Source organism: Lactuca virosa, chromosome 4 (genome assembly GCF_052849685.1).
Source record: "Lactuca virosa cultivar CGN04683 chromosome 4, Lactuca_virosa_CGN04683_v6, whole genome shotgun sequence".
Classification (NCBI taxonomy): Eukaryota; Viridiplantae; Streptophyta; class Magnoliopsida; order Asterales; family Asteraceae; genus Lactuca; species Lactuca virosa.
The window spans coordinates 491,714,326-491,740,517 of record NC_136429.1 but is presented as its reverse complement, the minus strand read 5'-3'; the positions used below and the strand labels follow the sequence as shown (position 1 = coordinate 491,740,517).

The window sequence follows — 26,192 nt, the reverse complement described above, 5'->3', positions numbered from 1 at the left end:
GGTTATGCATAGAGGGAAAGTGTAGAACCTAGCACTTAGCATGAAACCCTATCCGGATACATTCGAGCCTGGTTGGTTGAAAAATACCTTCTAGGAAAAGAGCTTAATCCATTTACGAGTTGCTCGGCCTTTCTAGATGCCCGTGCGACACATGGTACGCGTACACTTCGGTGTTTGCAGACTGGAGTGATGTTGGCCATTCGAACGAGGCTTGTACAAACATCACGTAGGTGTTGGTAGGTCGCAGACGAATGCCACCGCTTGTACCAACACAACAACGACACCGCAATGTACTTGTACATTGCATAGTCGGAGTAGTGAAAGTGGAGTATTGGGGTCGGTGTGACGGGTGGGAGTCGTGAACCACCTAAAGCATTTGGCTGGCCAGACACACAAGTAGCGAACGGGTTTTTCCTCTGGGGTTAGGTGTTACTATGAGACTACCTAAGCCTATATGATTATGATACATTCCTTTGATATGATGATATACGATTACGATATGATTATGTATGAAATACAATTGATGTTACAAAAATGAATGATATGCGAATGGATGGTACAAAATTAAATGACTGAATTTTATGTGAAAGATGATTATTGATTGATATGTGAATTTTGTTTAATTGATTATAATTTGAATGATTGACCCGTTAGGGGATGGTATGCTTTCCCTTTGATTGTGTACAAACTCCTATTGGCTCACGAAGCATTTGCTGACACCTGTTTCTTTGCTTTGTGCCTTATTTGCTTAGGAGCTTGACTTGGTGAGATGGGGTCATTTTTGGGTAGTTTATCCTTAGAATAAAGATGCCACTTGGAAACGTTATATAATTTTTGGTACTCATGCTTCCGCTACAATTAAATACTTTTGATATTTTCGTTTTGAATTGAACGTAACGTTGTGGTTTGAAATGTTTTTGAAATAAACAATGTTTACAGTCTTCCGTTGCATTTTCCGTAAAAAGATTTTAGAATAAATGAAAAAAAATTTGAGCAAAAATCATGATGTTACAAGTTGGTATCAGAGGCATGCTGTGAGTGAACTGAATAAAATGTTGTTGTTCAGACTCACAGTTTGGTTGCCTCAATTAGGACTTTTAGGTACTTAAGGCGGGAGGGTGTGTGTTGAGCGTTGTAGGATAGTTATTTATAAACTTTCCCTCCCTAATATTTGTATATGCATCTAAAAAAAAGAAACTCTTTATAAATTAGGATAATGTCGAACGCTGAGGAGAATGTGAATGCTGGAGGAGCGGGCGGTAGCCAGAATAACCGCACTCTCGAGACACTGTCGTTCATGTTTCAGACCCCACCCATTAACCGCCAGTCACGAGCCCAACCGTCGCAGATCGCACGCAGCACAACGAGTGCTGCCATCATTGCTGACCTTCAAGAGCAGCTCCAGGAGCGGGATAGGACATTGGAGCATATGCGGCAGGCGATGCATGACGCAGGGCTATTGCCACTTGAGGGTGACAACGAGTGTAACGCCCGTAGATCAGGGCTAGTCAATTTAGAGACGATAAGCGTCAAAAATGACTTTTTGATAGAAGATTATTTAGGATGAATAATCTTAACTAAGTTGTAGTATATGTAACAAGGATTCCGTACATATAAAGAACGCCGAAATCCGAGTTATAACGAAGAAGTTATGATCTGTCGAAATTTCGGGACAGAACCGACACGACACTGAATGACGTAAAGAGTGAATTTACGTTGGAGCGATTTTTAGCCTTAGTGATCTAAATGAAAGTCATAGTGTTCGTTAAACCGAGAGTGTGCATAAAAAGAACGCCCAAATCTGACTTCGCATGAAGAAGTTATGATTTTCCGAAGTTTCAGCTTAGCGGTATGCAGCCCGAATACTCGATTTGAGATCGAGTGATTTCTAGCCGAAACAATCTAAACGAGAGTCGAAGATCTCGTTAATATTAGTGCAACGATAAAAAAGACAGACGAAAACGGAGTTTAGATGAAGGATTTATGAATTTCGAACGGAGTTTTCCTCTCCCGGCCTACTAAAAATGATATACTAACAATATATTAAAAATAGAGTCAGAATTAGCCAATGAAGTCTAAACGAGAAATTTACCCTATAAATAGAAATCAACGGCCAGCCGACTATGGTTGATCCATCTCTTCTCTCCCAATCCCGATACACTCTCTAAGCCCTATTTAAACCCCCCGAAGCCCCGATATCAACCCCGAGACCCAAAGCAAGTCCCGAAGCCCGAAGATCCCGAGAAGAAAAGAGTTTCCGTGCCGAAGCTCTGCCCGCGAGAAGTCCGGTGTGTGAAGATATCCCGGTTTCACCGAAGAATACTACCATTGCAAGTCGTAGTGTTGTCCGATCATCTTCTGATCAAGTGAGTGTATAGTCCCTTTCATAAACACGATTTTAATACAAGTATTGGTTGAATGTATTATATCTATGTTATGAGTGAGTGTGTAGTCACTTTCTTCTAACACACAAATATTAAGTATTCTCTATGAAATACGTGCTATGTGTATAATATATTGTTGCTTATTTGAGATGGGTGTGGAATGGATGAATTATATAAGTTTTAATGACTTAAACTGTGTATGTATTTTGTATCTACAAATATCTTGGGTAGAACATGGGTAGATGAGGTTGTTGGTAGGTGATAAAAGATGGGTTGGACCATGAGATAAAAGGATAAATAGATAAAGTTGTTTTAGATCTGGGTGTATGGATCAGATTAGGAGGTTGGTTTTAGATCCGAGAGTATGGATCATATTAAGAGGTTAGTTTTAGATCCGAGAGTATGGATCAGATCAAGAGGTTAGTTTTAGATCCGGGAATATGGATTAGGTAAGGAGGTAAATTTTAGATCCGGGAGTACGGAATATGTATTTTTGAATTATGTGTTCATTCGATAAGGTATCATGTGCATAGTCCCTTTCATGGACATGAGTTTAATACAAGTATTGATTAAAGTATTAAATATAAATGTATGTGAAGTATTTTTTTATTGTCCGAAATACGTGTTAGATATATTTGATGATATACAATGTGCGAATCAGTTATGGTTCAATATGTGTTAAGATGTTTATATATGATATTATTACTTAAAACTTTGTGTTAAGTATACACTAGTTAGCGTTTCCTAATATTATTACTTCGCATGAGATCGAGCGTCCAAAGTTTCAGCTTAGCGGTATGCAGCCCGAATACTCGATTTGAGATCGAGTGATTTCTAGCCGAAACAATCTAAACGAGAGTCGAAGATCTCGTTAATAGTAGTGCAACGGTAAAAAGACAGACGAAAACGGAGTTCAGATGAAGGAGTTATGAATTTCGAATGGAGTTTTCCTGTCCCGGCCTACTAAAAAAGGTATATCAACAATATATTAACAATAGACTCAAAATTAGCCAATGAAGTCTAAACGAGAGTAGTAGATCATAATCTCACCTACGTGCCGATATAAAGAACGTCGAAAACGGAGTTCATATGCGAAAGTTATGAATTTCTAAAGTTCGGGGCGCGAAACCCCAAGACTGTCAGAGACCACGACGTGAAATCAGTGGTCACGACGTGGCATGTCTTCTGACGCCTCCTGAAGTATGCCAGACCAAACTTGCGATGACGCATGCATTGACGATCAAGCCCACGACGTGAAAGTACTGTTCACGACGTGGAAAATGAGAAATTTGCCCTATAAATAGAAATCAAGGGCCAGCCGATTATGGTTGCTCCATCTCTTCTCTCCCACTCCCGATACACTCTCTAAGCCCTATGTTAACCCCCCGAAGCCCCGGTATCAACCCCGAAACCCGAAGCAAGTCCCGAAGCCCGAAAGATCCCGAGAAGAAAAGAGTTCCCGAGCCGAAGCTCTGCCCGCGAGAAGTCCAGTGTGTGAAGATATCCCGGTTTCACCGAAGAATACTAGCATTGCAAGCCGTAGTGTTGTCCGATCATCTTCTGATCAAGTGAGTGTATAGTCCCTTTCATAAACACGATTTTAATACAAGTATTGGTTGAATGTATTATATCTATGTTATGAGTGAGTGTGTAGTCACTTTCTTCTAACACATAAATATTAAGTATTTTCTATGAAATACGTGCTATGTGTATAATATATTGTTGCTTATTTGAGATGGTAGTGGAATGGATGAATTATATAAGTTTTAATGAGTTAAACTGTGTATGTATTTTTTATCTACAAATATGTTGGGTAGAACATGGGTAGATGAGGTTGTTGGTAGGTGATAAAAGATGGGTTGGACCATGAGATAAAAGGATAAATAGATAAACTTGTTTTAGATCTGGGTGTATGGATCAGATTAGGAGGTTAGTTTTAGATCCGAGAGTATGGATCATATCAAGAGGTTAGTTTTAGATCCGAGAGTATGGATCAGATCAAGAGGTTAGTTTTAGATCTGGGAATATGGATTAGGTAAGGAGGTAAATTTTAGATCCGGGAGTACGGATTATGTATTTTTGAATTATGTGCTCATTCGATAAGGTCTCATGTGCATAGTCCCTTTCATGGACATGAGTTTAATACAAGTATTGATTAAAGTATTAAATCTAAATGTATGTGAAGTATTTTTTTTATTTTCCGAAATACGTGTTAGATATATTTGATGATATACAATGTGTGAATCAGTTATGGTTCAATATGTGTTAAGATGTGTATATATGATATTATTACTTAAAACTTTGTGTTAAGTATACACTAGTTAGCGTTTCCTAAACGAAGATAGTATCAAAAATTGATTATAAGCATTGTAGGTTTGCCTAGTGATGGGTTAAGACTTAAGAAGGGATGTTTAGTTCAATTAAGTTTGGACATTGGGTAGCCTCTTATTAAGAGTACGTGTGTTGTGAGATTGATGATTGGTGGAGTACGTTCTACGTACAGAAGTACATTTTATGTACGAAGTCCTTTTTCCAAGCTCTGTGTCTTAGGTGCTGCTTGTGCCAAGGTACTATTATGTTCTCGGGTACGAGTCCTACGCATACCAGAGTACTATAATGTTCCAGAAGTACTATCTCGTACAAAGTATTTTTTGACACTATTGTGTGTCGGTTACGGGAGCGTACGGGAGTACTCTATTAGTATTTCCCCATACTGTTTATGTTGAAAAAGCTTTGGAGTCAGCGTTTCTTTTATGAAGTGATCGGACGAACTTCATGTGTCAGTGTTTCCTTTCGCGAAGTACTTAAGGGAACTTCGTAGACTGCCTAATAAAGTGTATCGGTAACAGAACACTACTAGGTATGTCTGGTGTTATATTGTCGGATAGGGTGCGTCTGGGGGTGAAATACCTCATGATATTCAGACCACGCCTAGGCAAAGTTCGATGCTGGATAGGGAGAGTCTGGGGGTAAAACACCTCACGATATTCGGACCACACCTAGGCATTGTTATCTTGATAACTACCCCTGACTTAATTGTCTTGTGGTTATTTCTTTTACGAACGAAGGTTCGTGGTGAAACTTATTACATTCCCCTGATTTGTTGTCTTTATTTATCCTCGTTTGCTGCCAGGGAATTTCCAAAGCAGCCTCATCAGTTTGTTGTTCATATCGATTCCTTAGGCTAGATCTCGTAAGATCATTGTATAGGGTCAGTATGTGGGTGTCGACGGGATGGGATAGATTCTTTTAGAAATATGATCTATAAGTGTTAATAATATTAGTGGTTTTGTAGGATAGAGATATACATTATTATCACATTGTTCGAACTATGTGTTCACCAGGGATATTTGAACTAAGTGTTCATTAGGTGTTTTTGAACTAGGTGTTCATTAATTGTTGTGAACTGCGTGTTCACCAGAGGTAATCTAAGAACCTTGGCAGCACTAAACTTTGTGCCAATTCCTTAGGGCAATCCTTAGGAATGAATGGGAGAAGGGTAATCGGTTCTTAGGGTAAATCTTTAAGAAATAAATGAAGATAATTGGGGTGGGTAATTGGATTGATTGTTTGATAATTGAATATAATAATTATATTATTATGGGTTGAAAACCCTATATGATCACCAGGCTCCCAAGCCTGGCCCTCTTAGTTTTCTTTGTATTACAGGTTATGGCACGAGAGCATAAGTTGGCTGACATAACGAGAGATTTTTGATTATATGCCAGTAGTTATCAATAACTGTTGTAAGGTCTACTTTGTTCTGTTTATGCTTTTGGTCTGTATTGAGCATGACATCCCGAGATTTTGTTATATAATGAAAATACATTTCTTTAAAGAAATGCATTGATAAATTCTTATCATATTTTTGTTTTGGGAACAAATTCCGCAACTGTTTTCTTTAACAGATTACTCTGATTTTTAAAAACAAAGCATAAACAAATCGGTCTTTTCTGGCCGTGAAATTGGGAATGTCACAACGAGGATGGATATCAATCATTTGTTGACGAGGCACATAGTCGTTCCGTGTCAAGGCAGGAAGTCGTTGGAGCTGTCAGACGCAGAGGGAGTTCATTCAAATCCTTCATGGACTGTAAGCCGCCTAACTTCGAGTGGGGCGAGAATGCTGTGGAGTGCCTTCGTTGGATTAGGAAGATAGACCAAACCTTCCGATCTGGTGAGTTTACTGAGGACCAGAAGGTGAATTATGATGTGCGAATGTTTGACAAGGAAGCACTCAAGTGGTGGGACAATATTGACGCACGACTCACTAAGGGCACTCGGAGGGCTATAAATTGGGCGATTCTTAGTAAGAAGGTGAAAGATCGTTTCTGCAGTGAAGGTAGCATACAACAGGCCCAACGAGAGTTTTTGACTCTGCAGAAAGGTAGCATGACAATTGCTAAGTATAACACTACCTTCACTGAGAAGTCACAGTTCGCTACTGATTACTGCCCGGCCGAGGAGAAGTTGATTCGTCACTATGTGGAGGGGTTGCCATTTGAGTACCGTGCAGTTGTGAGATTGAAGACCACTTTAGTCGAGGCCATGGATGAGGCCCGCAAGATAGAGAATGATATAGCCATTCGGGATCGTAGCACAGTGAGGTCCGGGGAAAAGCGCAAGTGGGAGACTTCTTTTGATTCCGTAAAGGAAGAAGAGTCACCCTCAGAAACAGAGCGACAAACCAGAGTACTGCAAAAAATGTCACTCTTCACATAGAGGTCCATGCAACAGTAGTACCGTGAGCTGTAGACGTTGCGGTAAAATGGGACATCGTCATGAGGATTGTAAGAGTACTGAGCTGATGTGTTATAACTGCAGACAGATGGGTCATATCAGTGCCCAATGTCCCAATCCCAAGGTTGAAATGGGTACTGGTGGGAAGAAAGATGAAGCACCAAAGGTTAAAGCTCGTGCTTTTAATATGACAATTGATGAGGTAATTTTTAGAACTCTCTTAGTTAATACTGTACATCAAGGTTGCAAAAAACGCTCGACGTTAGCTAGTCGGTGGACTGGGGTTAAGGGATTAATCGGCTAGGCGGAGATTAATCGGGGGATTAATCGGGTACCATTAATTGCTAATTTGTTGAATTTTAAAAAATTAAATATGAGTAATATCATATCAAAGTTCGTAAATACAACTAATATGATAACAAAATAGGTTAATATGATTAATACAACATTAATCATGCCTCAAATAGTTTCCATTGAGATAAAACTTCTTCAAATTGTTAAAATTTCATCGTTTTATAATGTTTCACTCATTATGTATGTAGGGATTAATCGCTAGGCGCCCTCTAATCGGTCGAGTAGCGCCTAGGGATTAATCGAAGATTAATCGGGACCTAGTCGGGATTTTTACAACAGTGCTATACATGCTTATGTGTTATCTGTGATCTTGTGTTATCTGATGTTGGTACTAGTAAATATTTGGTGCCATTGCATTTATGTTCTCATTTGCGGTATACAACAGACTCCATGAGTTGCGGAGTTAGATATTGATGCAACTGTGTTTGAATCAGTCGCAACACAGGAATTGTGTGAAATGGGTGATATCGCTTTTGGTAAACATAATTTTCCTATGACATTGATTCGTTTAGGGATTATAATTTGATGAGGCGAATTAGGAACAAAATGATGCAATTATTTAGAGATTCCGAGGACGGAATCATTTTAAGGAGGGTAGAATTGTAACGACCCAAAAATCTCCCTTTTAACGATGTTAGTCTTCCGTTATATATAGGAATAAGTTGTGTGTTTATTTCGTGTAGGAATATATGCTTAATATATATAACATGAAAAAAGATATTATTTATGATTTAAAAGATTTAATTAATATTTTGAATGGTTATCCAAAATTTATTAATAATTGAAAATGATTGAAAGTGAGTTTTTTATTTTATATTTAATCTAATTAAACCATTGTAAAAAAAAGAAAGTCGTATTTAATATGGTTAGGGTTACCATTGGAATAGATATCAAAGTTGAAGGACCATTAATGTAAATTTGAATTCAATTGATGAATCTATAAGCAAGGTAGTGACAAGAATGTTATACATTCGGTATAAAATGATAAAATCCCGTAGTAACTAATTGAGATTTAAATTAATTATAGGATTTAACTAATAATCAAAATGTATAAAATGTGTTTAATTAACTTTAAAATTTAATTAAGGTAATAAGTTAAGTGAATATATAAGTCTAGGGGGTGAATAGTTAATCATAGAAACTTTAAATGAAATGAATATAAGAGGTGGGGATTTTAATGAAATTGGAGAAGTTATTGGGGACCAAAATTGTAAATTGATCTTTAATCAATTTCACTCATACGATTAGGGAAACTGCCGACCTTTTCGTTTCTTTCGTTTCCGTTACTCACCACCCATATGCTCACCCTTCGCCTTAATTATTCCCACATACGTTTCCCTAAAGATAATTTAACCATGAGAAAACACAAGCAGAAGGAAACCTGAGGAGCGGGAAGATAGTTGTGTAAAGATAGTGAGATCGAGAGGGTTCGAGAGAGAGAGAGAGCTGGTTACGGCTAAGGTTATTGAAAATCTACTATCGCTTGGACTTTGATCGGGACAAAGACGGCAACACGTCGACTGGTAAGTTCTTGGACCCAAACTCCTCATGTTTTCCTGCTCATCCACAATTTGTTCGTGAATATATATCTCGCTGGCAGAATACTAGATGTAGCTCTTCTTTTCCTTCCCTATTCTTGGCAATTACTGCAAACTTGCTGCTCCTAATCTGAACGAGATATGTGCGGATTTCCTTCAATTCCCCTTACCTTTCTTAATCCTGAACATATATATATACTGGTTGAAGATTGGGACGAGTGTCGATCGAATTTGGAAGCATCGATGTAACCCATTGATTTTGAAACTTACTTTCCGATACCATGTTTACCCAACTTTAAATTCTGCGATCTTTAACAGCCATGTGTTGCTTTCACGTAATGCTTCATGTACCTCATAAACTTCACTGGAGAAGGTCTTTAATTAGATTATGTGTGTATACTATTATTAGAACATGACCGGTGATCGTAAGGCATGAAATTTTGAATCTCTTAAGTCAAGACGAAGTTTAAGTAATCAACACATAAATGTCGGCTTATAATTTTGGTAAATATCATGAGCTTTATTAGTAAAGATAAAATAATAATAATTACATGCTAATTTTAAAGTGTTATAAATAATCTAATTTGTTAGCACATATTAAAAGTTATGCTTATAAACTTGTGATTCACATAATGATTTGATGGCATATGTGTTAATAAGGAATTTTGTAAATGAACGTGTATAATTTATAAAAGAGTTTCAATATAATCACAAATTATATATTAAGGTGCATGACATGGAATAGTTAATTAAAAGCATCAGTTGATTCCAGATTAGTGTCAACGACTTTGTAATATAAGCATTTCATTATCGTTAGTTAACATTGAAGGATTCTAAAATACAGTTTAATTAAATAATAAACCAAATTGAGGTAATCCACTACTGGAAAACATGGCGTTTTCCTACGGAAAATAGCTACGGAAAATTTCCGTAGCTAATTAGCTACATAATCGCTACGGATCAGCTATAGAATGAGATGTCCTACTTTAATAACGGAATAGCTACGGAATAACTACGGATGCGGGTACGTAGATGTTCCGTAGCTAATTAGCTACGGAATAGTTATGGAATAGCTACAAATGCAAATCCGTAGTTATTCCGTAGTTAATTAGCTACGGAATGGCTACGGAATACCTACGGATACTAATTACCTACGGATTAGCTACGGAGTATGCTTTCCGTTAGAATTCCGTAGCTAATCCGTAGCTAAGTAGCTACGGATTAGCTATAGATTTTTCTTATTTTCAAATTTTCGGGCACCAAACATCGTTTTTTTTGCTTCGTTTTTTTCACACCTCGACTATACATGATTATCTTTATTTTCACCAACTTGTAGCTATTAATATCGTTCATAAAGTCGTGTGCCCCTTCAGGATCAAGTACTCGTTTCACAATTTAACATTATAATGCCTATACTTTTCACCAACTTGTGATCGATTATGTTTGTATATGTATATTTATATACATGAATGAGTTGTGGTATATGTGTACGTGTATATGTGTATGTATACGTGTTTGTGAGATGTATGTGTACGTATTCATAAGCATTATAGTGTTAAACCATTAAACTAGCAATGGATCATGTATGTGCACACGACTTTATAAATGATATTAATAGCTATAAATTGGTGAAAATATAGATAATCATGTATAATAGAGGTGTGAAAAAAACAGAGCGAAAAAAACGACGTTTGGTGCCCGAAAAATCGAAAATAAGAAAAATTCGTAGCTAATCCGTAGCTAATTAGCTACGGATTTTTCATATTTTCGATTTTTCGGGCACCAAACGTCGTTTTTTTCGCTCCGTTTTTTTCACACCTCTAATATACATGATTATCTATATTTTCACCAACTTATAGCTATTAATATCATTCATAAAGCCGTGTGAACATACAGGATCCATTACTCGTTTACTGGTTTAACAGTATAATGCTTATGAATACGTTCACATAAATCTCACAAACACCTATACCTACATCATCATCACCATCATCACCATCACCACCATCACCACCATCAACATCACCATCACCATCATCATCAACATCATCACCACCACCATCATCATCATCACCACAACCATCATCATCATCATCATCATCATCATCACCACACCATTATCATCATCATCACCCCCACCACCACCACCACCATCATCATCATCATCATCATCACCATCATTACCATCACCATCATCACCACCACCACCACCACCATCATCATCATAATCATCATCACCACCATCATCATCATCACCATCACCATCATCATCATCACCACAACCACCACCACCATCATCATCATCACCATCATACCACCATCATCATCACCACCATCACCATCACCACCATCACCACCATCATCACACCACCATTACAATCTCCATCACCATCACCACCACCATCACCACCATCTCCATCTCCATCACCATCACCATCACCATCATCATCACCACCATCGCCGCCATCACCATCACACCACCATCATCATCACCACCATCACCATCACCACCATCACCACCACACCACCATCATCATCACCACCACCACTACCATCATCGTCATCATCATCATCACCATCACACCACCATCATCATCACCACAATCATCATCACCACCATCACCATCACCACCATCACCAACACCATCATCACACCACCATCATCATCAAATTCGAATTTTAGATATGAAAAGAGAGGAATTTGATGTTCTTAGGGTTGTTCAAGTTGTAGGTTGCATAAAATGCTTATTGTGAATCAAGTATCAACACACCACCATGTTGATTGTGGGTTACATAAATTCTAGAAAATTATTGCTTTTAAATCCAACTTATGTTTATGGTCTATTATTACTTAAGTTGATTTTTTCCTGCAAGTTTATGCTTATGGAATTGTTTGGGTTCCATGTACAGGTACAATATATATTGTTTCACATATAGCCGATTGGGTAACTTGCAACTAAATTTGCTTAAGTGGTTGGAAAGAAAAGCATAATCCAAGGACTCTATTTGCATTTGGGTAAGATAGAGTAAACTTTTTTGTAACTACTATGCATCTATGAGTTAGGTTTTCACTAATATATTGCTCAATAGCCTTTGGTCATGCTATTATTTTACGATTTCTGTAATTACCATGAACTACTTTAAATTCAGTATATTTTGCCTCTTAAATGCAAGATATACATGATTATTATAACAACTTACTTATAGCGTTGTACTTTCAAAAATGTTCCCAATTATGGCTTTAATAAACAAATAAATAAAAGTACATTGCTATATTTGTATTTTTTTGTGATCACTGATTATGGTGTGTTGAAACAGGAACAATTGGAGGCATTTGATTCAAAACTCAAATTGAAGAACACTTGTCGGCTTTTATCGATTCAACTTACCCAATAATTTGCCAAGTAATCCACCAAATAATTCTCAATTTTATGTTTGTAAGCATTTAGTTAAACATTTGTAGTTGACACTTTTAATGTGTATTATTAGACACATTTAATGTATTATTAGACAATGTTCATTACTAATATGTATTTGTATTTGATACTTTTTTAGGTTTATTAGTTTTATTATAATGTTATTTGTTTTGTGGTTGTTATAAGTTTAATGTAATGAGTTTTTTCAATAATTTGAACATAAAAAACTGGATTTTTTTTAATAATTATTTGCTTTTTTTTAAAAAAAATTAAAAATAATTACCTACGGAAAATCCGTAGGTAATGTGAGCCGTAGGAAATCTGTAGGTAATAAAGTTAATGGTAGTCAAAGTGGGCTCCGTCGGTAATCCGTAGGAAATCCGTAGTTATGTATTTTCGTAGCTATTCCGTAGGTACTATACCTACGGAAAAAGCCGTAGCTATTCTGTAGCTAGTCCGTAGCAATTCTGTAGTTATAAATTTCCCACGGGCATTTATGCTACAGGGCATTTTCCGTAGCAAATCCGTAGGTATCGCCTTATACCTACTGAATAGCTACGGATTGTGCCGTAGCTGTTGCCCTAGTTTTCTAGTAGTGATCGTAATTTATAAACAACAATAGATTAATCTAATAAAGTAATATGAGATAAATAAATATACATTTAGTGTTAATAATGTTTATCTTAGCGTAAACTAAATAAATATATACTTTTTGTTTAGGTATTTGTTGAGTAAAAGAGCTACGAATTCACGTTTTGAAGTGATTTCACTACCGAACGAAAGGTGAGTCAATAGACTTTTTCATAAACCTTGTACGTAGTCGAAAACTACTTTCCAGAAATGGCTCGATTAGTCAGATTAGGATATTATTAATTGTTAAGTATGCCTATATGTGCAGTATGAGATATGTCAATGTTTTGCCTTCTGTGACATTTGCATGCTTAGTAAATTTGGTTGATATGCCTATCTTGGTACTTGATATGATTAATTGCAACTATGATAATACGAATATTGCATGCTTCTGAATCTTGATTATGATAATACAAATATTGCGTGCTTTTACTGGATTTACGATCGATTATGTGGGGTTATGCATAGAGGGAAAGTGTAGAACCTAGCACTTAGCATGAAACCCTATCCGGATACATTCGAGCCTGGTTGGTTGAAAAATACCTTCTAGGAAAAGAGCTTAATCCATTTACGAGTTGCTCGGTCTTTCTAGATGCCCGTGCGACACATGGTACGCGTACACTTCGGTGTTTGCAGACTGGAGTGATGTTGGCCATTCGAACGAGGCTTGTACAAACATCACGTAGGTGTTGGGAGGTCGCGTGTGACAACCGTCAAATTTCGGTCAAGTCAAAGTCAAACAAAGTCAACAAGTCAAACCGGTCAACTCCATTAACCCTTGTATGTTAGGGTTTACATTATACAATTCGCTATTTCAATGAGAAAACTTCATTTGAAAAATTCATGTGTTTGATTTTCCTTAGCCTTAACAGTGCTAAACAACCAACCAAAGCGATAAAACACTATTGCACAATCATCGGGATTGTGTAAAACACTAAATCATGGCTTAACGGGGTTTATGGACCTTTCGTTGCGAAGCCGGACACTCAAAAAGATCACAAACGAAACCTCTCACAATCTCTTTCACTCAACCTCTCTCTATTAAAATCTCTCCCAAATCTCTCCCGAATCTCTCCCAAATCTCTCTCAAAAGTTCCTTTAAATTTTTGTAATCATTCGGGCCATCCCGGCCCTTAACTGGGTCAAAAAACCACTTGAAACGGGGTAAAAACGGGTAAAATAGGCTTAAGGACCCAAACCTGAAGCTTTAGGACCGAAGTCCCTGTCATAAAGGAAGACGACACACATTTGTCTGTCATAACCTTACGACGCGCGTGTTGATGACACGCAATGAGTATCAAGGAAGCCCCTGTCATAAAAGAAGACGACATGCATTTTTGCGTGTCATAATGTTTCCGGTTTTTCGACTACGACTTTGTTTTAGGCCCGTTTTTCATCATTTTAACGCGGGATTTTCACCAAAAACTTTATTTTTACAGTTAGAACTCTATATGTCAGTAATACCCACGTTTTTAGGGCCATTCATACCAATAATTAGTAGGGGAGGTGCTTGAGGTGGAAAGATGACTTTACTTTACTTTATGTCACATGCCACCACTCACACCCACTACATGGCCAACTCTTTCCCACTACATGACCAGCTCTTACCCACTACATGACCAACTCACACCCACTACATGACCAGCCCCACTCCTTGTCTAAGTATAAAAACCCATCCCCTCTCTTCATACTTCTTTCATTCTCTCATTTTCCTCCAAGGATCACACTCCAAATTCTCTCACCATTCTCTCTCAATTCCAAGACTTCCAAGGCTGATTATCAAGCTTTCTTCCACTCTTGGTAAGTATAATTCATTCTTCTTATGATTATTACACATCCTTCTACTCAAAATCATAAGAATCTTACACAAACATCGTCACCTTCATGTTAGGTTCTCGATTCGTCAAGGCATCTTCTAAGTGTTCTTGGGTTGAACACTTCTCTTCTCCAACATCCATCCTCTAATAACACATAAGGTGAGTTCATACCCCTATATTTTAATGTTTTTCTTAAGTTGTAAAGGGGGGGAATACAAGTTAAAACACCAAAAACACAACTAAACTCATTTAACAGTCTTCAACAAAAACGTGTAACTCCATTCACGGACTGTTTTGGTTAACTTAAACTTTTTAGTTTTCAAAACTGTTTCAGACGCATATAGTTCAGGTTCATACCTTTAAAATGACTACTTGCACATCACCATATGATTTTTATACGATTTATGGTGATTTTTACAAAACTGTCTATCATTTCAGAAACAAAACCGGACCAGTCTGTGAATATGAATATTTTCACACACGTTGGAGATCACTAAAAATCATGAGAAAATTTATGAACAAACTAGACACACTTTCTAAACTCTCAGAATTTGCGGTTTTTGATTTAGACCTTTGATGATTTTTCTATAAATTTTCTAAGAACATTAACAGAAACGTTATTACTACAAAATACCATCAATTTCATTTACGTCTTGTAACTCGTTGAGCAAGGTGTATATCATTATGTAATCATATATTATTACATTATATGTCATTTTGTCTTTGTAATTAGACATACATCAGAAAACAAATGGATTTTTACCTTCACAAGTATGGTAAATAATTAATTTTTATAAACAAAGTTTACATCCGTTATACACAAACATTTGGTAAACTATGACAATTATAGTTTATGAACACTACTACTACCCTTGTTGTGATAAACTATAAAAGGTATAGTTTATGATACATTTACATAACAAACTATAATTTTTATTAATACTCTATTCTCGTTTAGCAGTTCCTAAACCAAAACTATTAATTATATTAGGTTCTACGCCATTTTGACCCGAACCGTCTATCGTACGACACACGCATTTCGTTTTGGGACTAAAGTGAGTAATCTACCCCATATTTTATAATTTTCAATACTTTTGGGGTGTATCATGCGGTTCTAATATGTTCCAACTTCATTTTATTGTTTTATCACAATTGAGACATTGTTGGGACATTTATACGTGAGTCATTAATTGTATAACTATTGTTTGTTTACGCTACATGTACTTGTAGTGCATTATCATTTTTTGTCTAATCTCCATGACTATGCCCGTATTCTTGAGGTACGTTATGGACAATAATAGCGCTATTGGGTTAACCACCCCGCCTTGGGACGCTAAGGTGATTGATCGCACGTGGTTGAGTGTGTATGATGATTAGATGCTCCATCCTATATATATTTATATATATATACATATGTATATATGGGGTGAGGACTTATTGTTGTTGTTATCATTGGTTAATCAATTTTTGATTTATAAACCGTTATCTCAAATACAATTGTTTGCCGACTTCAAAAGAAAACAAATTTCCAATTATAAAGGTTTCAACTTCACAATTTTCTCTACTAAAATTAGAGTACTCACCAACTCTCGTAGTTGACCTGTTTTTACCCATGATGCAGATTTGAAGAATGAAGTTGATGAAAAATAGGTTGCGCCTTAGAAATCCACAAGACTATTTAAATTTGATGTAATAAATGTTGTTCATATTTGGATTTGTATTTGTATGTTGTGGATCTTGTTTGCATACTTAGTACTTAATTGAATCTAATCATATTATAACATAGCTGTCATGAGACTTTGAACAATATATCATGCCTCGATTGATTCCGACAAGGATCGGGGTGTGACAGATTGGTATCAGAGCCCTTGACTATAGGGAATTAGGTTAATTGCCTTGACCTAGTCTATAGCCTCTAGGGTCCTCTCGTATGCTAGTTTATAAAATGCACACACAACTGCATGCAATTCACACTTAGAAAATCCTAGGAATACCTTTGTGTGTTAATTGCTCCCTTATGTGCATACGTATTACTCCTGACACTTATATGTGTGCATACACTTGTGAATATTCTCCACTTTCTTTGAAAATCACACACATACTCAAGTTGTTTAACAAAATGTATATACATATATGTATTCCTTAGAGCTCATAGGAAGTTCAAAGTCATCCACTCTAGTTGGGTAGGATCATAGTAATGGACGCATATTAACTGGAAGGGGGAGGTGCCGGTAGCCCGAAAGTCCTGACTAGGTAAGCATTTGTATACATCCCAATCAACCGAGGGACCAGTTTGCTTATCTGGGGACCAAAGGCGAGAGTTCCCAAACCTATAGGCCAAAGCGCGTCATTCACATTACTTTTGAGCCATCAAAATACCCGACCTTATCAAACGTATCCGAAAGGATACACTCCAAAATGGCCAACTCATTGGACTATTAAGTTCCCTAATGGGCGTAGAAGTGGGAAAGAAATGTGAAAACTTAGTTTTGTGGGGGCCCACGCAAGTGCTACATGTTTCACATTTAGTAACCATGGAAAGCCCAAAAGGTGCCCAACACTCCTAACCATGGCCCAACAAGTGTTTTACAATTATTTTACCCAACAATGTCAAAAAAAAAAACTTTATTTCCCTAATCAATTTACAAATAACTCACAAGTCCATATGCGTGTTTCTCATAGTTGACATGTTCCTTGTTTGGTTGTGGACTTAGGGTAGACTCATTATGATCAATAGTCTAATAAAATTTTAATTACACATAACTGGGGGCATGTCGAGTGAATCTTAGGAGTGGATCAGACATGGAACAAATCACAAGATTATAATCAAGTTATTCCTACTAAATTCATAAGTCTATTTATATAGACCTCTGGTATAGAGTCGTTAGCGTAGTCGTGTCGGCAATCTAGAATATAGCTAAATACATAATACAAACTATAATACCCAAATTATACAAAATTTTCTGCATTAAAAATCAATAGACAAACACAATGAAACTAAAAAGGGTATCAATCTATCAAGAGAAAAACACATACAATGTAGATTAAAATCCACTAATTATAACAAAATGGCTAAAAGAAAAGGTAAGGACTAAGGATTGTTAAGTCCTCTCTTCTTATAAATAGCTTTGAAGCAAGCTTGCCTAAGCTTCTTTGTTCTTTCTGTCAATTACATAGCTGGCAATTTCTCCATCATCTTCTTGTGCCCTGCTAACGTCTCTACCTCCTCCTTTAATCCCAACTCCTAGTTTTTTTAGGTAGATGCAATATATTTTTCGTGTGAGTTCACAAAATTTACAATGAGTTAAGTTTATGTAAATATAAATCAGAAATCGTAGTAAAACAATTGATTCGATATGGCATATGCCTAGGGCCTATGTTTATGTTATAAAGAAACTAATAATTAAAATTTTAGAAAATACTAAAACTACTTTGGTTACCAAGTGCATGCATACATGCATGAGTAATGTATAGAAGGTTATTATCGTAGTTTACCTTGGCATTTTGAATGAGGGATTGAAGGCTCTTAAGTTTTCTATGAGGCCATATGTTTATGTTTAGCTCTCTGCATCTTTTCTTCAACAATGTTGACCCTATCCCTAGTTCCTTTGCTGCCATGATTATCGGCATCTCAAAGTACTCGCTATCTCTTCAAACTCCAATGGTCTCAATCTATTTGCCACCTTCCGGTCACCGTGATCAGTGGTGGCAGCACTAGAACTACCTGCAGCCTCACCACCGGATTTACAGTCTTCACTGAAACTAACCAATGGTAAATTATCATCCTCCCAACAATCCCATAAGCTTATGTCTTCAAGGGGATCAAGATCATGAAACTCATTTCTAGAAATGATGTTTTGATCTTTGTTAAGTACTGTGGAAACATTCTGATCGAGCACTTCATGCGATTTTTCCGACAACTCGAAATCCTGATGGTTGAGCAGGTCACCACTGCAAAAATCAAACCATGTTTTGATCAATATAAACAAAATCACTTTTCTGTGCGAAAGATGGTGTAATGAGTGACATTTATATATACCTGAACAGATCCTGATGATCAAAGTACTGAAACCGATCGAGGTCATCTATGGGGTTTTGATGATCTGCAGGCGGATCCATTTGTGAGGGAGAAGTTAAAGAGTCGCGGTAAGATTGTGCTGATTTATATAAGGGAAGTGGGAGAAGTAATAAATAACAAATAAAGAGGAAATGAATGGTCTTTGAGCCGTTACCTTCTTCTGTGATGATTTATATAAGGTAAGTGGGAGGAGTAATAAATAAAAAATAAAGAGGAAATGAATGGTCTTTGAGCCGTAACCTTCTTCTTCAATTCACACACATATACGTATATGTTGCTGCAAATTAGGACTTTTGTGCCTCATGCATTTAATGCATCACATGCCTACTGCATATTCTTGACTTTGAAGCTACGTACCAGTTTCGAATTTCCCCAGTAGCACACTTTTCATTAGAAAGTACTCCAAGTCTTCACACATGCAAATTATGACTTGAGTGTCGCTATAGGTAACTAATAAAACTTTATTTTTTTAAACCCCTTAAATATCAGTACAAGCATCTAACATCGACATTTAAATTCTAAATTTCTTTTTATTACTAAAACTAGCATCTATTCAAGTCTATAAACCATGAATCTTGGGAACACGGCAAAACCCAAATAAGTCTTATCATCTATGTAAAAACTCAGGGTTTTTACCAGTGAATCTATCAGTAGCGGAGCTTGAACAATTAACTTGGGGGAGGGGGGGCCAAAAATATTATAAACTGAAATTAACAAAAAAAAAATTCAAAATCAAAATTTGAACAATAACCAATAACTCATTTAACAATAACCAAATCTATAAGTTCATAACTTATAAATCAAATTGGAAAATCGCCAAATCACAAATGACAGCCAAATTAAAAAAGAAACTCAGTAAGACAGTAGTAACGCATAAATAGGCAACGGATTGACTGAAAACAGCAGCAGCAGTGCAATACGCCAACACCAACAATCAACAATCTTACAATCAGAAAAGAAAGAACAGCTGAACAGGATATGGGTCTCGGGATTACATACCTGATTTCTGTGAAGTGTGAATAGGGATTTGGGCATTAGGCGATGGCGATTGGCGAGAGTGAGACCAGGCGACTGACTTGGCGAGACAGCGAGAAACGAACAGCAGGCGAGATAGGCAGCGAATTGGGCAAATAGGGATGAATCGATTTTGATTTCTTGATACCGGGCTTGGTAACACTTGCCTATAACCCAAGTGGGGTAACTAAGTGGATGTTCATTTGAGTTGGCCCAGTAGGCAATGTGGGCCTGAAGAGCCGAGGCATGTTATCTATCCACTATCGAGAGAGAAGAGTTTTTGCAGCTCTGTGAAGCCAGCCTGACGCATTGCCTCTTTCTCTAAGACCCAAGCCTAAGCTCAAGCCACATGAATCAACTCTCGACTTGGATCGGGCAAGAGTATTGGACCATTCTGATTAGGAATCGGGAGGGGCCAAAGCCCAAGTTTGAAGATAGCAGTCTTATAACTATTGTATTTTGAACTACAATTCCTACTTCTAGCCCAATAATACTATTCCCCTGGAATCTATGAGGGCTAGTGTAAACATTATGGTCATATATCATTAAGATTCTATGGACTTAGAATGTGTGATTCCGCCTCATTCCCTGTTCCTTGTTTAGTTGTGGGCTTAAGGCAGGGTCACCCATCCAAAATGCCCTTGCAATCTTAATGATATACGACTAGTTTACGTCAATCGACTATAAAAGAACTTGTAGGACTTATAATGCAAATTTCGTCAAAATTTGTTGAAACATTCGTAATGATGGAACTCGCTAACTACGTAATAAAATATTCATAGTGGTAATACCAAGGATAAAACAGGGAGTATAAAAGCACACATAGAATACTCTATCATCCCAAAACAATAAACTCCTTTTAAATTGATTCAGTTCAAGTTACAATAAGAAATTTCCAAGGTCGTCATGTGACATCAGGAGGGTTGTTCCTCACCATAATCAATTTCTTGTACTACGAAAAGTTTTCCACATCTTTTTCCAAACTCTTGAAGTCCCAATCAAAATGCAAATTTCGGGACGAAATTCCCTCTAACGGGGGGATGATGTGACAACCGTCAAATTTCGGTCAAGTCAAAGTCAAACAAAGTCAACAAGTCAAACCGTCAACTCCATTAACCCTTGTATGTTAGGGTTTACATTATACAATTCGCTATTTCAATGAGAAAACATCATTTGAAAAATTCATGTGTTTGATTTTCCTTAGCCTTAACAGTGCTAAACAACCAACCAAAGCGATAAAACACTATTGCACAATCATCGAGATTGTGTAAAACACTAAATCATGGCTTAACGGGGTTTATGGACCTTTCGTTGCGAAGCCGGACACTCAAAAAGATCACAAACGAAACCTCTCACAATCTCTTTCACTCAACCTCTCTCTATTAAAATCTCTCCCAAATCTCTCCCGAATCTCTCCCAAATCTCTCTCAAAAGTTCCTTTAAATTTTTGTAATCATTCGGGCCATCCCGACTCTTAACTGGGTCAAAAAACCACTTGAAACGGGGTAAAAACGGGTAAAATAGGCTTAAGGACCCAAAACTGAAGCTTCAGGACCGAAGTCCCTGTCATAAAGGAAGACGACACACATTTGTCTGTCATAACCTTACGACGCGCGTGTTGATGACACGCAATGAGTATCAAGGAAGCCCCTGTCATAAAAGAAGACGACATGCATTTTTGCGTGTCATAATATTTCCGGTTTTTCGACTACGACTTTGTTTTAGGCCCGTTTTTCATCATTTTAACGCGGGATTTTCACCAAAAACTTTATTTTTACAGTTAGAACTCTATATGTCAGTAATCCCCACGTTTTTAGGGCCATTCATACCAATAATTAGTAGGGGAGGTGCTTGAGGTGGAAAGATGACTTTACTTTACTTTATGTCACATGCCACCACTCACACCCACTACATGGCCAACTCTTTCCCACTACATGACCAGCTCTTACCCACTACATGACCAACTCATACCCACTACATGACCAGCCCCACTCCTTGTCTAAGTATAAAAACCCATCCCCTCTCTTCATACTTCTTTCATTCTCTCATTTTCCTCCAAGGATCACACTCCAAACTCTATCACCATTCTCTCTCAATTCCCAGACTTCCAAGGCTGATTATCAAGCTTTCTTCCACTCTTGGTAAGTATAATTCATTCTTCTTATGATTATTACACATCCTTCTACTCAAAATCATAAGAATCTTACACAAACATCGTCACCTTCATGTTAGGTTCTCGATTCGTCAAGGCATCTTCTAAGTGTTCTTGGGTTGAACACTTCTCTTCTCCAACATCCATCCTCTAATAACACATAAGGTGAGTTCATACCCCTATATTTTAATGTTTTTCTTAAGTTTTAAGGGGGGGAATACAAGTTAAAACACCAAAAACACAACTAAACTCATTTAACAGTCTTCAACAGAAACGTGTAACTCCATTCACGGACTGTTTTGGTTAACTTAAACATTTTAGTTTTCAAAACTGTTTCAGACGCATATAGTTCAGGTTCATACCTTTAAAATGACTACTTGCACATCACCATATGATTTTTATACGATTTATGGTGATTTTTACAAAACTGTCTATCATTTCAGAAACAAAACCGGACCAGTCTGTGAATATGAATATTTTCACACACGTTGGAGATCACTAAAAATCATGAGAAAATTTATGAACAAACTAGACACACTTTCTAAACTCTCAGAATTTGCGGTTTTTGATTTAGACCTTTGATGATTTTTCTATAAATTTTCTAAGAACATTAACAGAAACGTTATTACTAGAAAAATACCATCAATTTCATTTACGTCTTGTAACTCGTTGAGCAAGGTGTATATCATTATGTAATCATATATTATTACATTATATATCATTTTGTCTTGGTAATTAGACATACATCAGAAAACAAATGGATTTTTACCTTCACAAGTATGGTAAATAATTAATTTTTATAAACAAAGTTTACATCCGTTATACACAAACATTTGGTAAACTATGACAATTATAGTTTATGAACACTACTACTACCCTTGTTGTGATAAACTATAAAAGGTATAGTTTATGATACATTTACATAACAAACTATAATTTTTATTAATACTCTATTCTCGTTTAGCAGTTCCTAAACCAAAACTATTAATTATATTAGGTTCTATGCCATTTTGACCCGAACCGTCTATCGTACGACACACGCATTTCGTTTTGGGACTAAAGTGAGTAATCTACCCCATATTTTATAATTTTCAATACTTTTGGGGTGTATCATGCGGTTCTAATATGTTCCAACTTCATTTTATTGTTTTATCACAATTGAGACATTGTTGGGACATTTATACGTGAGTCATTAATTGTATAACTATTGTTTGTTTACGCTACATGTACTTGTAGTGCATTATCATTTTTAGTCTAATCTCCATGACTATGCCTGTATTCTTGAGGTACGTTATGGATAATAATAGCGCTATTGGGTTAACCACCCCGCCTTGGGACGCTAAGGTGATTGATCGCACGTGGTTGAGTGTGTATGATGATTAGATGCTCCATCCTATATATATCTATATATATATACATATATATATATATATAGGGTGAGGACTTATTGTTGTTGTTATCATTGGTTAATCAATTTTTGATTTATAAACCGTTATCTCAAATACAATTGTTTGCGGACTTCAAAAGAAAACAAATTTCCAATTATAAAGGTTTCAACTTCACAATTTTCTCTACTAAAATTAGATTACTCACCAACTCTTGTAGTTGACCTGTTTTTACCCATGATGCAGATTTGAAGAATGAAGTTGATGAAAAATAGGTTGTGCCTTAGAAATCCACAAGACTATTTAAATTTGATGTAATAAATGTTGTTCATATTTGGATTTGTATTTGTATGTTGTGGATCTTGTTTGCATACTTAGTACTTAATTAAATCTAATCATATTATAACATAGCTCTCATGAGACTTTGAACAATATATCACGCCTCGATTGATTCCGACAAGGATCGGGGTGTGACATCGCGGACGAATGCCACCGCTTGTACCAACACAACAATGACACCGCGATGTACTTGTACATTCCATAGTCGGAGTAGTGAAAGTGGAGTCTTGGGGTCGGTATGACGGGTGGGAGTCGTGAACCACCTAAAGCATTTGGCTGGCCAGACACACAAGTAGCGAACGGGTTTTTCCTATGGGGTTAGGTGTTACTACGAGACTACCTAAGCCTATATGATTATGATACATTCCTTTGATATGATGATATACGATTACGATATGATTATGTATGAAATACAATTGATGTTACAAAAATGAATGATATGCGAATGGATGGTACAAAATTGAATGACTGAATTTTATGTGAAAGATGATTGTTGATTGATATGTGAATTTTGTTTAATTGATTATAATTTGAATGATTGACCCGTTAGGGGATGGTATGCTTTCCCTTTGATTGTGTACAAACTCCTATTGGCTCACGAAGCATTTGCTGACACCTGTTTCTTTGCTTTGTGCCTTATTTGCTTAGGAGCTTGACTTGGTGAGATGGGGTCATTTTTGGGTAGTTTATCCTTAGAATAAAGATGCCACTTGGAAACGTTATATAAGTTTTGGTACTCATGCTTCCGCTACAATTAAATACTTTTGATATTTTCGTTTTGAATTGAACGTAACGTTGTGGTTTGAAATGTTTTTGAAATAAACAATGTTTACAGTCTTCCGTTGCATTTTCCGTAAAAAGATTTTAGAATAAATGAAAAAAAATTTGAGCAAAAATCATGATGTTACAAGTTGGTATCATAGCCATGCTGTGAGTGAACTGAATTAAATGTCGGTGTTCAGACTCACAGTTTGGTTGGCTCAATTAGGACTTTTAGGTACTTAAGGCGGGAGGGTGTGTGTTGAGCGTTGTAGGATAGTTATTTATAAACTTTCCCTCCCTAATATTTGTATATGCATCTAAAAAAGAAACTCTTTATAAATTAGGATAATGTCGAACGCTGAGGAGAATGTGAATGCTGGAGGAGCGGGCGGCAGCCAGAATAACCGCACTCTCGAGACACGGTCGTTCATATTTCAGACCCCACCCATTAACCGCCAGTCACGAGCCCAACCGTCGCAGATCGCACGCAGCACAACGAGTGTTGCCATCATTGCTGACCTTCAAGAGCAGCTCCAGGAGCGGGATAGGACGTTGGAGCAGATGCGGCAGGCGATGCATGTCGCAGGGCTATTGCCACTTGAGGGTGACAACGAGTGTAACGCCCGTAGCTCAGGGCTAGTCAATTTAGAGACGATAAGCGTCAAAAATGACTTTTTGATAGAAGATTATTTAGGATGAATAATCTTAACTAAGTTGTAGTATATGTAACAAGGATTCCGTACATATAAAGAACGCCGAAATCCGAGTTATAACGAAGAAGTTATGATCTGTCGAAGTTTCGGGACAGAACCGACACGACACTGAATGACGTAAAGAGTGAATTTACGTTGGAGCGATTTTTAGCCTTAGTGATCTAAACGAAAGTCGTAGTGTTCGTTAAACCGAGAGCGTGCATAAAAAGAACGCCCAAATCTGACTTCGCATGAAGAAGTTATGATTTTCCAAAGTTTCAGCTTAGCGGTATGCAGCCCGAATACTCGATTTGAGATCGAGTGATTTCTAGCCGAAACAATCTAAACGAGAGTCGAAGATCTCGTTAATAGTAGTGCAACGGTAAAAAGACAGACGAAAACGGAGTTCAGATGAAGGATTTATGAATTTCGAACGGAGTTTTCCTCTCCCGGCCTACTAAAAATGATATACTAACAATATATTAAAAATAGAGTCAAAATTAGCCAATGAAGTCTAAACGAGAAATTTACCCTATAAATAGAAATCAAGGGCCAGCCGACTATGGTTGATCCATCTCTTCTCTCCCTATCCCGATACACTCTCTAAGCCCTATTTAAACCCCTCGAAGCCCCGATATCAACCCCGAGACCCAAAGCAAGTCCCGAAGCCCGAAGATCCCGAGAAGAAAAGAGTTTCTGTGCCGAAGCTCTGCCCGCGAGAAGTCCGGTGTGTGAAGATATCCCGGTTTCACCGAAGAATACTACCATTGCAAGTCGTAGTGTTGTCCGATCATCTTCTGATCAAGTGAGTGTATAGTCCCTTTCATAAACACGATTTTAATACAAGTATTGGTTGAATGTATTATATCTATGTTATGAGTGAGTGTGTAG

At 37.0% G+C, this 26,192-nt stretch overlaps 3 long non-coding RNA genes across 3 annotated transcripts; all 3 read left to right on the top strand.

Moving 5' to 3' along the window:
* Window positions 1–8,822: 8,822 nt before the first annotated feature.
* Window positions 8,823–12,476, top strand: LOC145169381 (uncharacterized). Its single transcript, XR_013742456.1, has 3 exons — window positions 8,823–9,001; window positions 11,927–12,032; window positions 12,335–12,476. It is a non-coding gene; the product is annotated as an uncharacterized LOC145169381 (long non-coding RNA).
* A 2,300-nt stretch (window positions 12,477–14,776) lies between these two features.
* On the top strand, window positions 14,777–16,552 carry LOC145103944 (uncharacterized). The gene is made up of 4 exons (XR_013706947.1): window positions 14,777–14,862; window positions 14,954–15,038; window positions 15,871–15,934; window positions 16,501–16,552. It is a non-coding gene; the product is annotated as an uncharacterized LOC145103944 (long non-coding RNA).
* A 5,474-nt stretch (window positions 16,553–22,026) lies between these two features.
* LOC145169380 (uncharacterized) lies at window positions 22,027–24,307 on the top strand. Its single transcript, XR_013742455.1, has 4 exons — window positions 22,027–22,112; window positions 22,204–22,288; window positions 23,121–23,184; window positions 23,755–24,307. It is a non-coding gene; the product is annotated as an uncharacterized LOC145169380 (long non-coding RNA).
* The last annotated feature ends 1,885 nt before the right edge of the window (window positions 24,308–26,192 follow it).